The sequence below is a fragment of the Callorhinus ursinus genome, unplaced genomic scaffold (assembly GCF_003265705.2).
Source record: "Callorhinus ursinus isolate GAN/ISIS: 27379988/994484 unplaced genomic scaffold, GSC_fseal_2.0 scaffold32, whole genome shotgun sequence".
In the NCBI taxonomy this organism is placed as follows: domain Eukaryota; kingdom Metazoa; phylum Chordata; class Mammalia; order Carnivora; family Otariidae; genus Callorhinus; species Callorhinus ursinus.
In genome coordinates, this window is record NW_027397094.1 from 126,436 (window position 1) to 138,972 (window position 12,537).

Here is a 12,537-nt window from a genome sequence, read left to right on the forward strand (position 1 = left end):
TCTGGCAGCCATTCTCCTCTGTCTGTGGTTTTAACTTTTTTAAACATTTTATATTTGACATGTAAGTGATACCCTGCAATATTTGTTTTTCTCTGCTTGGCTTATTTTACTTAGCATAATTTCCTAGAGGTAAATCCATTTTGTTGCAAATGCCAGGATTTCCTTCTTTTTTGAAGGCTAAATAATATTTCATTATACATGTATATATGTATACACACACACACATACACAGCATATCTTTATCCAGTTATCCATTGACAGACGCTTAGGTTGTTTCCATATCTTGGCTATTTGTGAATTATTCTGCAGTGAACATGGGATTACAGACATCTCTTTAAGTTAATGATTTAATTTCCAGGAGATATATATCCACAGATGGAATTGGTGGACCAAATGGTAGTTCTATTTTTAATTTCTTAAAAAAGCTCTACACCGTTTTTCATAGTGGCTGTATAAGTTTACATCCCCATCATAGTGTATGAGGGTTCCCTTTACCTTCATGCCCTTGCCAGCCTGTGTTCTCTCTGGTCTCTTTGAGAGCAGCCACCCTCACAGGTATGAGGTGACATCTCATTATAGATTTGATCTGCATTTCCCTGACGATGAGTGGTGTTGAGCACTTTCCCATGTACTTGTTGGCCACTTTTTAATATCTTTGGAAAAACGTTCACTTCCTCTGTCCATTTTAAATTGGGTTGTTTTTTTTCTAGTGAGTTCTATGAGTTCCTTGTATATTTTGGTTATTAACCCCTTATCAGATATATGATTTGCAAATACTTTTTCCCATTCTATAGGCTGCCTTTTCATTTGTTGTTGTTTCTTTTGCTGTGCAGAAGCTTTTTAGTTTGATGCAGTCCCACTTGTTTAATTTTGCTTTTTTCCTTTGCTTTTGATGTCAAATCCAAATAATCGTCACCAAGACCAGTGTCAAGGAGTTTACCCCTATGCATGTGTTTTCTTTTAGGATTTTCATGTTTCCAGGTCTAAATTCAAGTCTTAAATTTATTTTGAGTTGATTTTTGTATGTGGTGTAAGATAGTGGTCCAGTTTCGTTCTTTTGCATGTGGCTGCACAGTTTTCCTAGCACCATTCCTTTCCCCATTGTATATTCTTGGTTCCTTTGTACTAAACTAAATGAACATATTTCTACACTCTCTATTCTGTTCCATTGATATGTGGGGTTTTTTTATGCCAATAACATACTATTTTGATTACTGTAGCTTTGTAAGATAGTTTGAAATCAAGAAATGTGATGCCTCCAGTTTTGTTTTTCTCAAGATTGCTTTGGCTGTTCAGGGTCTTTTGTGATTCCACACAAATCTTAGGATTTGTTTCCTATTTTTGTGAAAAATGCCATTGGGGTTTTATTAGGGATTGTATTGAGTCTGTAGATTGGCTTTGGTAATGTGAACCTTTTAACAATGTTAATTCTTTGAATCCCTGAACATGGGTTCTCTTTCCATTTGCTTGTGTCTTCTTTCATATGTTTCTTGAGTATCTTATAGTTTCCAGTGTATAGATCTTTCACCTTCTTGGTTAAATTTACTAAGTATTTTATTTTTTTGATACTATTATAAAATTGAATTGTTTTCTTAATTTCTCTTTCCATATTTATTGTTAGTGTGTAGGAACTATACACAACTGATTTTTGCATATTGATTTTATATTCTGCGGCTCTACTGGGTTCATTTATTAGTTCTAACAGTTTTTTTGGCGAAATCTTAAAGGTTTTTGTATATCTGAGATCATATACAGAGACATTTTTATATCTTTGTGATTTGGTTGCCTTTATTTCCCCTTTTTTTCCATTTAGTAAAAGAACCATTTTTTAGTTTAAGTCAGTGAATTTATTATGCATATTTTAAAGTTGATTTTTAAAAAGTTCTTATTTAAATTCCAGTTAGTTAATAGTCACTGTAGTATTAGTTTCAGGTGTACGTTTAGTGATTCAACTGACGTGCAATACCCGGTGCCCATCACAAATGTTCTCCTTAATCCCCATCACCTATTTAATCAATCCTCCTACCCACCTCCGCTCCAGCAGCCCTCAGTTTGTTCTCTAGAGTTAAGAGTCTGTTTCTTAGTTTGCCTCTCTTTTTCCCCCCAGGATCATTTGTTTTGTTTCTTTGTCTTTATCTGACTGACTTATTTCGCTTAGCATAATAAATTCTAGCTCCATTCACATTGTTGCAAATGGCAAGATTGCATTCTTTTTTTTTAAGATTTTATTTATTTATTTGAGAGAGAGAGAATGAGAGATAGAGAGCACGAGAGGGAAGAGGGTCAGAGGGAGAAGCAGACTCCCCGCTGAGCAGGGAGCCCGATGCAGGACTCCATCCCAGGACTCCAGGATCATGACCTGAGCTGAAGGCAGTCGCTTAACCAACTGAGCCACCCAGGCATCCCAAGATTGCATTCGTTTTGACAGCTGAGTAATATTCCATGACATATACATATATACCATTTCATATAATACTCTCTAGCTCCACCCATGTCATTGCAAATGGCAAGATTTCATTCTTTTTTATGGCTGAATAATATTCCTGTGTGTGTGTGTGTGTGTGTGTGTGTGTGTGTGTATCACATCTTCTTTATCCACTCATCAGTCCATCAACATTTGGGTTCTTTCATAATTTGGCTATTGTTGATCTTTTATTTATTTTTTAATTTTTAAAATTTTTTGCCCTCAAACATTTTATAATTTTCTTTTTTCTTTTTTTATTATTATGTTCAATTAGCCAACATAAAATACATCATTGGTTTTTGATGTAGTGTTCAATGATTTATTATTTCCCTTTTTAGAAAACCTAATTGCCCTGGTTACAGCTTCCAGTACTATGTTGAATAAAAGTGGTAAAAGTGGACATCCTTCTCTTATTCCTGATCTTAGAGGAGAAAGTTCTCAGGTTTTCACTGTTGAGTATGATGTTAGCTGTGGGCTTGTCTTACATGGCCTTTACTATGTTGAGGTACATTATTTCCATACCCAATTTGTTGAGAGTTTTTATATATATCAGGAAAGGATGTTGGAGTTTGTCAAATGCTTCTGTATCTATTGAGATGATTACATGAATTTTGTCTTATATTTTATTAATGTGGTGTATCACGTTGATTGATTTATAGATGTTGAACTATTCTTGCATCCCAGGAATAAATCCCACTTGATCTTGTGTATGATCCTTTTAATGTACTGTTGAATTCATCAGTTTGCTAATTTTTTTTTTTTTTTGAGGATTTCCTAATCTGTGTTCATCGGAAATACTGGCCTGCAATTTTCTTTCCAAGTGTCCTTATTTAGCTTTGGTATTAGGGTAATGTTGGCCTCTTAAAATGAGTTTGGAAGTGTCTCCTCCTCTTCAATTTTTTTGGAGGAGTTTCAGTTGGATTGACATTAATTCTTTAAATGATTGATAGAATTCACCAATGAAGCCATTTGGTCCTGGATTTTCATTGTTGGGCAATTTTTGATTACTCATTCAATCTTCTTACTGGTAATTGTTCTGTTTAGATTTTCTAATTCTTCATTATTTGGTCTTGGAAGGTTTAATGTTTCTAGGAATTTATCCATTTCTTTTAGGTTACCTAATTTGTTTGTGTGTAATTGTTCATGGTAATTTCTTATTATCCATAGTATTTCTGTGGTATCAATTGTAATGTTTCCTCTTTCATTTCTGACTTTATTTATTTGAATCCATTCTTTTTTCTTTAGTTAATCTAGCTAAAAGTTTGCCAATTCTGTTTGTCTTTTCAAAAGACCAGCTCTTAGTTTTATTTGACTTTTTTTTCTTGTCTCTGTTTTGTTTATTTGTGCTTTGACCTTTGTTATTTCTATCCTTCTACTGACTTTGGGCTTACTTTTTCTAGTTCCTTGTAGTGTCATGTTAGGTTGTATATTTGAGAATTTTGTTTTTGCTTAATGTAGGCATTTGTGTTTGTAGTCTTCGTTCTTTTAATTACTTTTGCTGCATCCCCTAAGTTTTGGTATGTTGTGGTTTCATTTTCATTTATATATTTTAGGGTAAGATATATTTTTAAAAATTTTTCAAAATATATTTTTGAAAATTTCTTCTTGAGCTTTGGTTGTTTAGGAGCATTTTTTTTTTAAAGATTTTATTTATTTATTTGACAGACAGAGACATAGCAAGAGGGGGAACACAAGCAAGGGGAGTGAGAGAGGGAGAAGCAGGCTTCCTGCCGAGCAGGGAGCCTGATGCGGGGCTCGACCCTAGGACCCTGGGATCATGACCTGAGCCGAAGGCAGAAGCTTAATGACTGAGCCACCCAGGCGCCCCTAGGAGCATGTTGTTTAATCTCCACATATTTGTGAATTTTCTAGTTTTCCTCTTGTAATTGATTTCTTTTGTCATACTCTTAGGATCAGAGTTTTAAGCTGATACCAACTTAATTTCAAACACATACAAAAGTTCTGCAGTTTTACATGCCCCTCTTCCATATGTTACGTTTTTGATGTCACAATTTACATCTTTTTATTTGTGTATTCCTTAAGAAATTATGGTTACAATTATTTTTAATTCTTTGGTCTTTTAACCTTTATACTAGCGTGAAATCAACAAGTGATTTACCTACCATCCCACAATATTATAGTATTCTGAATTTAATTATATTTACCTTTTTTTTTTTTCAGGAGGGCACACGTGATCTTGTTACTTGGCGGCGTGTAAAGGGGCAGAGAACGATGACAAGTGGAGAAAATTATATAAAATAAAATGGGGCATGTGGGTGGGCCTGGGGGTGGTGCTGGAAAGGACTGGGGGGCAGGGTCCCGGGGGCAGGGTGGGTCTACATCTCCTGGGCTTCGGGCCCCTTCTCCTCGACGCCGTTGGACATGGCATCGCTGCCCTCGTGCAGACGCTTCACCCGGTACGCTTCGAAGTGGATGCTGCTGGTGATGTCCTTGATGTTCTGCATGTGCGTCCTGATAAGGAGGTCCCGAAGGTGGGCAAACTCACAGTGGGTGGTGGTCTCAACTTCGATGGTGCCCCATTTGGTTTTCCGTCCAAGGATCCTCTTCCCATTCACTTGGTACTCATGGTCACTGCCCACCACGGCGAACGGGATCATCTCTCGGAACTTCTCATTCACCAGCCGGTCCTCCGAGCCCTCGTCAAACTCCTTCTGGGGGTACACGTCGATGCCGTTGGACAGCAGGTCCGCGGTGATCCGCTGTTTGAAGTAGACCCTCTCCTCCAGGGTCAGCGTGTCGGCCTTGGCGATGACAGGAACAATGTTCACTACTTTGCTGAGGCGCTTCATAAACTCGATGTCCAGGGGCCTGAGGGAGTGGCCGGTGGCAGGGATAAAGTACAGGCAGCAGTGGACGCGCGTGTCCGGGATGCGCTTCTTCCGGTTGATGTTGACCTCCTCCTGCAGGTATTTCTCATACTGGTCATTGATGAACTTCATGATCGGCTGCCAGCAGTTCTCATTGTTGATGTGGTCCCCGAACCCTGGTGTGTCAATGACCGTCAGCTTCATGCGGACGCCCTTCTCTTCAATATCATGCGTGATGGACTTGATCTCAATGGTCTTGGGGATGCGTTCCTCCGAGGTGGGCTGCACTGACTTCCGGCTAATTTTGGACTTGAAGAGGGTATTGATCAAGGTGGACTTCCCCAAGCCACTCTGCCCGACCACCATGATGTTGAACTCGAAGCCCTTGCTTCATGGCCTTCCTGCGCATCTGCTCCAGGATGGAGTCAATTCCCACATAACCGAAGTCCGCAGGGGCCTTCTCGTTCCGGGGCGTGGGCGCCTGCTTCAGCCTAGCGTCTCTGGGGGTGTCGGCCATGTAGCCAATGCAGCCAAGAGCTGCCTCAGGGGCCCAGCAGCTGAGTTGGGCTGCGCCGGCCGCCGGCCTAATTATATTTACCTTTATCTAGTGTGTTTTGTACTTTCATATGCTTTCTTGTTACTAATTAGTGTCCTTTTGTTTCAGCTTGAAGGAGTTCCTTTAATATTTCTTGTAAGGCTGGACTAGTGGTGATGAAATCCTTCAACTTTTGTTTGTCTGGGAAGCTTTTTATCTCTTCTTCAAATTTTAAAGAGAACATTGCTGGATAAAGTATTCTTTTTTTTTTTTTTAAGGGTTTTTTTTTTTTTTTTAATTTATTTGACAGAGAGAGAGACAGTGAGAGAGGGAACACAATCGGGGGAGTGGGAGAGGGAGAAGCAGGCTCTCTGCGGAGCAGGGAGCCCAATGCGGGGCTTGATCCCAGGACCCTGGGATCATGACCCGAGCAGAAGGCAGATGCTTAATGACTGAGCCACCCAGGTGCCCCTGACTAAAGTATTCTTGGTTGGCAGATATTTTCTTCCAGCACTTTGAATATATCATCTCACTCCCTTTTGGTCTGTAAGATTTCTTCTGAAAAATCTACTGATAATGTATGGGAATTCCCTTTTAAATAAATAGTTGCTTTTCTCTTGCTGTTTTTAAGATTTTCTATTTATCTTTAAATTTTGATGCCTTAGCGTGGGTATCTTTGTTTTCATCTTATTTTCTACTTCTTGGGCTTCTTAGATCTGGATGTCTGTTTCTTCCTTTAGGTTAGGGAAATTTTCAGCCATTTTTTTCTTGATTAGCTTCCTGCCCCTTTCTCTCTCTCTTCTCATTTTGGGATTCCTATAATAGATATATTGATGGTATCCCATAAGCCATCTTCACTCTTTTTCATTTCTTTGTTTTTGCTTCTCTAATTGAATGAATTCTACTATCCTGTCTTCAAGTTTGCTAAGCCTTTCTTCTAATTAATCAAATATGTTATTAAATCTCTCTATTGAAATTTTCAATTCAGTTAATATATTCTTCAGCTCTGTGATTTCTGGTAGTACTTTTTAAATGTTTTCTCTTTGTCAAAATTTTCACTCTTTCATGCGCTGTTCTCCTGACCTTGTTGAGTGTCTTTATAGCCATTATTTTGAACTCTCTAATGGGTATATCACTTATCTCTATTTCATTAAGATTGATTTATAGAAATTTATCTTGTTCTTTGTTTGTAACATATTCTTCTACTTCTTTATTTTCCTTGACTCTTTATTTTGGTTTCTGCACATTAGCCACCTCTCCCAGTCTTTATAGAATGGTTATGTGTAGGAATCAGCCTTGTCAATCAGTGTGACCACAGCTCCTTTTTGCCTCTCAAACCCTTGTTATTTCAGTGCTGCTATATTTGTTCCTAGTGGCTCTAGTAGTTGAGTGTGTGACAAAAAAATGTCAGTGTCCAAAAGGGGAGAATTGAAGTCAGCACCTAGATGTAGGTTGAGTGGAAACTGGATTGTCAAGCAGAAACTGGGAAAGTATGTAGTCAAACTCGGAGATGGGCATTTTTGCCTGCTCTCTTGAGCTGAGCCCTGGTATGTAGCTGTGAGCCACATCCCACGTCCATTTAAAAACTGCTTCTTTGCTTGTCATGGTCTTGGGGGACTCCTGAACCTAAGCCCCATTGATTATCAGATTTGGGGGCCTGTTCCTTGGGTAGGATACTTAAGGTTTGAGGTGCTAGATGTGTGTTCCAAACTCTTTGCTCCTCAGGGAGAAGCTGAGAATCAGGGTTCTTTCCTGACGTTATGGCTATGTGCCAGGGGTATAATTTATGGTGAGAGTTTGTCTCACCTTTTTCTATCCATTTTGATAGTGGTATTTTCTCAGTCACCTGATGGGTAGAAGTCACTCAATGTTTCCAGATTTCTCTCAGAGGGAATTGCTTTGTGTGTAGATGTATATTTGAGGTGTCCATGGAAGAAGGGAAATTCTAGAGCTTCTTACATTGCCATCTTTTTTGAGATGTCGTCTTGGCAGATAGTTTTTTAACTTTATTGGAGCAAGCTTGAAGCCAGTTAAATAATTGCCATAGGATGTTGTTTGGACTATAATTGCTATCATAATCAATATTAACCTGTTTTATATCTAACTTTGCAATCATACTTTAGCATTATTTTTTCCATTGAAAATAAATATCCATTGTCTTAAATTCTTTTTTGTACCAGGATTTAGCTGTTTCCTTCATTAATAAACTTTATAAATCTTTGCTAACTTTTTATTTGTATGAGTCATGTTTTCAATTATTTTGAAAACTGTACTTTCAGTAAATCTTGACCATGTTTATTTCTTTTGACTTCTTTTTATGAGCAGGTCAACCTCTTCAAAGTGTACATTTTCTTTAGATAAAGTAATATCTGTGATCCAAATACAGCTGAGTTTGTGGGCCCAGGAGACATTCTTTTACCTTATCTTAATATTAATTTAATTAGTTCAATTCACACAACTTTATTTCCATAATTCTGCTTAAATCTGCTCTGTCCTGCCTAAAATGGGGATACAAATATGAAACATTTGCAAATGAATTATGATAGTCTATTTAGAGACTATTTAGAGCTGAACATGGCTCAGTAACCTGAATTTGAATAAGTGTCAGGCAGGAGTCTTCTCATGCTTATGCTGGGGCACCTCAGAGGTACTGCTTGTCTACTAACTTGATTTGAATTGCTATTTCTTCCTTATTGAGTGATATTTGGTCATAGTGCAGTTAAATTAATAATTGTTTCATTGTATCTCAAGCTATATCTGGGTCACGTGTGTTGCCTCAAGTTTGGACAGGTCAAGATTTAAACCACATTGTTAAATATGGGCAAATTTGCAGTCTATTCTATAATCTGGGTTTGACTGTTATGGATCTACACTGGGGAAGGGGTGTGATTTCTATATACCAATAATGAAACAGCAAAAAGAAAAAGAAACTGATCCCATTTACAATCACACCAAAAACAAAAACATGCCTAGGTTTAAACCTAACCAAAGAGACATAGTTTTTATAACAGGTTGACTGTCAGTGTCTAGATGTTCAAGCCAAGTAGGAGGCTACAGCATCAATAAAGAGGTAAGACTCAGGTTTAGTCGGCTCAGATTATGAAGGACCAGGATCAGGCAATGATTTCACCCAGTGCTACAGTCAGTAGGTGGTTTCCTACCAGCCTTACCTCCTTTATTTAAGTAGCTCTTGAGATATAAGTGATTAGGAGGAAATAAATTCCTGTCGCTCTACAAAGCAAGGCAGTGTGTTCTGGATAAGGAAGTTTGCCCTGGGAGTCTAGTTCTTCTGGAGGATCCTAATGATTAACATTCTCCCAATATCTCCAGCTTCTAGAGTTGCCCTATAATATTATCTTGAATAAGCTAATCCAGCTAATCCTTAACAGGAATGTGTGATCTTATTTTCAGGAGGTGGAAACAATACTATGCCAGTCATTGTTTAATAAAATCTTCTGTCAACTCTTCTTTTTTGGCTTCTTTTAGAATTTTTTAAAAGACAACCTTGTCTCTGAAAATAGGGCCTTAATATTTGTGGAAAACATTGTATGGAAATTGTTACTAGCTTGGAATTAAACGAGTAAAATAAGTGTAGAAAAAATATTAGAGTGGAAAACTCAGAGCTATAAGACCTGGAGGTGGGATCTAAATTTTCTTTGATTCTATTTTTTTTTTAAGATTTCATTTATTTATTTGACAGAGGGAGACACAGCAAGAGAGGGAACACAAGCAGGGGGAGTGGGAGAGGGGGAAGCAGGCTTTCTGCAGGGCAGGGAGCCCGATGTGGGGCTCGATCCCAGGACCCCGGGGTCATGACCTGAGACGAAGGCAGATGTTTAACGACTGAGCCACCCAGGCGCCCCTAAGTTTTGATTCTAATTTTTAATTTATCTTTCCATTATCTTAAAATATTTCTCCTTCTTTATGTTTCTAGTATTTTATTAGTAAGCTAAGTTTTTCACTTTTATGCATACTTTTCTAAAACAGGTCCAGGTAAGATATAGTGTCTCCTTACTTTATTTTTATAATATCCCTATTGACCAAATAATCTAATTAGGGGAAACAACGGCCTTAATTTTTAGCTAAATTTTTTTCCTTTTGATCAGTATTTGTCTTGCAGACCTAATCCACAATTTCCCTTGCTTTATATTATTTTTTTCTTTCCTTTTTATTTAGTCATTATAGTCTTGGTTTATTTAGTGTCTGGGCATATTCTGCCCTGACCCTTTATTTTTTAGAAATAGTGAAGTGGTTGAAAACTGGGGGGGAAAAAAAAGGAGGATAGATAACTTATGACAATCACTGATGTCTCAGAATTCACCCCATAATGTTTGCCTTGCATCAAGTAGTCAAATAATTATTCACTTGACTGGTTCTGCTAGATTTTATGGGTCCTCTGGTTTTGTTCCAGACTTCTGGTTTATGCTGGAAATTAAGTCATTACCCATTTTCATTGTTTATTATATCATATTGTTGGTGGCAACCTGAGTTTATACATGGTCTGCTTGTTGAGGCTGCAATAGAAATTCCAGTAGGGAAAATAAACATGGACCCGAGTCAGAACTATGGTCGTTTGGCCCATCCTCTATCTCTCCATGAAAGTGTTTTAAGGAGAAGACCTAATCTTTTCCTATGGTTTTATCTAAAATGGCCAGAAATAAACCCTAAATACCATCCCATTAGCAGGCATTTAATAAACGTTGAATGCTTATTCATTTCATTTATTCAGCAGCTGCTTATACACTGAGGGCTCAGGATGGCTTGGTGGCTAAGTGTGTACGTTCTGGTGTCAAGTTGCATGGTCCAAATTCCTTCCTTGCCACTTATAATCCATATAACTTAGGTGATTCACTTGAACCATCTTTGTTCCTTAGAAACATTTCATGCATCATAGGCTCAAATTATATTTATAGCATCTGGTTCATGGAAGCACTAAAAAAAAGTTTCCGATTATGCAGTGAGATCATGCTAGCAAATGTGAGGAATCTGAAGTTCCTTCAGAAACTACTGCTACCTCTAGTAGTTGACAGTGTAATATGTATAATCTTAACATGGCTGGCAACCTCAATTTTTACTTCTTGTCCATCTTAAAGTTTGATTCTGCTTTTTGTTGCATCTATACATCTTGTCACACATACAGATAAAGATTCCTAAAGCACTGGTAATTAACATAAATTTTACTGATGTTTTCTTTAGGAGCTGGAGAAGTTGACATTGCACATTGTAAATTCACTAGTTAGCCATTTGTTCTGTTCCCCAAGTTTCTCTCTAATTAGCCATATAAGTACCCTGGCTTCCCTTTCAGTTATCTTTTCTTCTTCAGAGTTTCTCCATATTTCCTTCCTATTCCAGAACAGTCCACCCTGTATACGGTACTTGGCAAGGCAAAATCCTAGAAATTAGAAGATGTTACCTCATGTTCTACAAATACTGATCCACAGGGTATCAGTTTATTCAGTCCAGATACAACAAGGTCAAAAGTGCTATAGCAAAGAAATAAGTGCTTTGTGACTTCATAGATGGAAGAATTTATTTCTGACTAGGGATGCTGAGGGATTTCAGGGAGTGAGAGTTCAGTTGGACTTTGAAGAATGAGTACTGTTTAGCGTTATGGAAATGGATGAATGGAGAGTGGAAGATGAGAGAAGAAAGACAGGGCATTTAAGATGGAAGGAACTGAGTATGTGGGAGCATAGTGAACCGCTGTGTTTGTATAAGGATCAGTTCAACTAGACACCAAATTGCAAGTTTGCATCAAGGAGAGAAATAAGATTTACTCAGATAAAATAATTCAAGAATATTACAAAGCAATGAGAAGATGCCCAGTGATATGGGATAATAAGAGTTCAGAGGAGGGAGAGTATGAGTGGGCTAGAGTAAACCAGGAGGACATAATACATGTCTTGAAGGGCAGTTAAGGTGTGGAAGGGCTATAGTCTTAAAGACAATGGTTCCTAGCACTTTCCCATGGAATCTTATCTTTCTAGATTCTCCACAGAGCAAAGTGTTTCCATGGCTAAGTTAATTTTCTAGGGCTGCCATAACAAAGTACCACAAACTTAGATGGATTAAAATAAAAGAAATGAACCACTCATGGTTCTGGAGGCTACAAGTCTGAAATCAAGGTGCCAAGAGGGCTGTGCTTCCAAAAACTATAGGAAAGCATCTACTTGCCTTTTTTAGCTTCTGGTGGTTGAAGCAAACCTTCACGTACTTTGGCTTGTGTCAGCCTAATTTCATTCTCTACCCCTGTGTTCACACGGTTGTGTTCCCCCTGTGTGTGTTTGTGTCTAAACCGCCCTCTTCTTAGGAGGACACCAGTCACTGGATTCGGCCCACCCTAATCTAGTGAGACCTCATTTTAACTTGGTTATAGCTGTTGTCTTAGCTCTAGCTGATAGAACAGAATACTCTTAGGCTAGGAGGCATAAACCATACAACTTTATTTTCTCACAGTTTTGGAGGGTGGGAAGTCCGAGATTAAGGCATTGGCAGATTCTGTTTCTAATGAGAGTGCACTTCCTGGCTTACAGAGGGCTGCCTTCTTGCTGTGCCCTCCTGTGGTGGAGAGAGGGGGAGGGGGAAAAGGGAGATAGAGTGAAGGGGAGCGGGGGAGGGAAGGGAAGGCGAGGAAGACAGGGAGAGAGGGGAGTGGGGGGGGGGAGGAAGCACTGTCTGGTGCCTCCTTATAAAGGTGCTAATCCTATTGG

The 12,537-nt window shown here is 38.4% G+C and overlaps 1 pseudogene; it reads right to left on the bottom strand.

Moving 5' to 3' along the window:
* Nucleotides 1-4,647: 4,647 nt before the first annotated feature.
* LOC112808056 (septin-9 pseudogene) lies at nt 4,648-5,824 on the bottom strand (annotated as a pseudogene).
* Nucleotides 5,825-12,537: the final 6,713 nt, after the last annotated feature.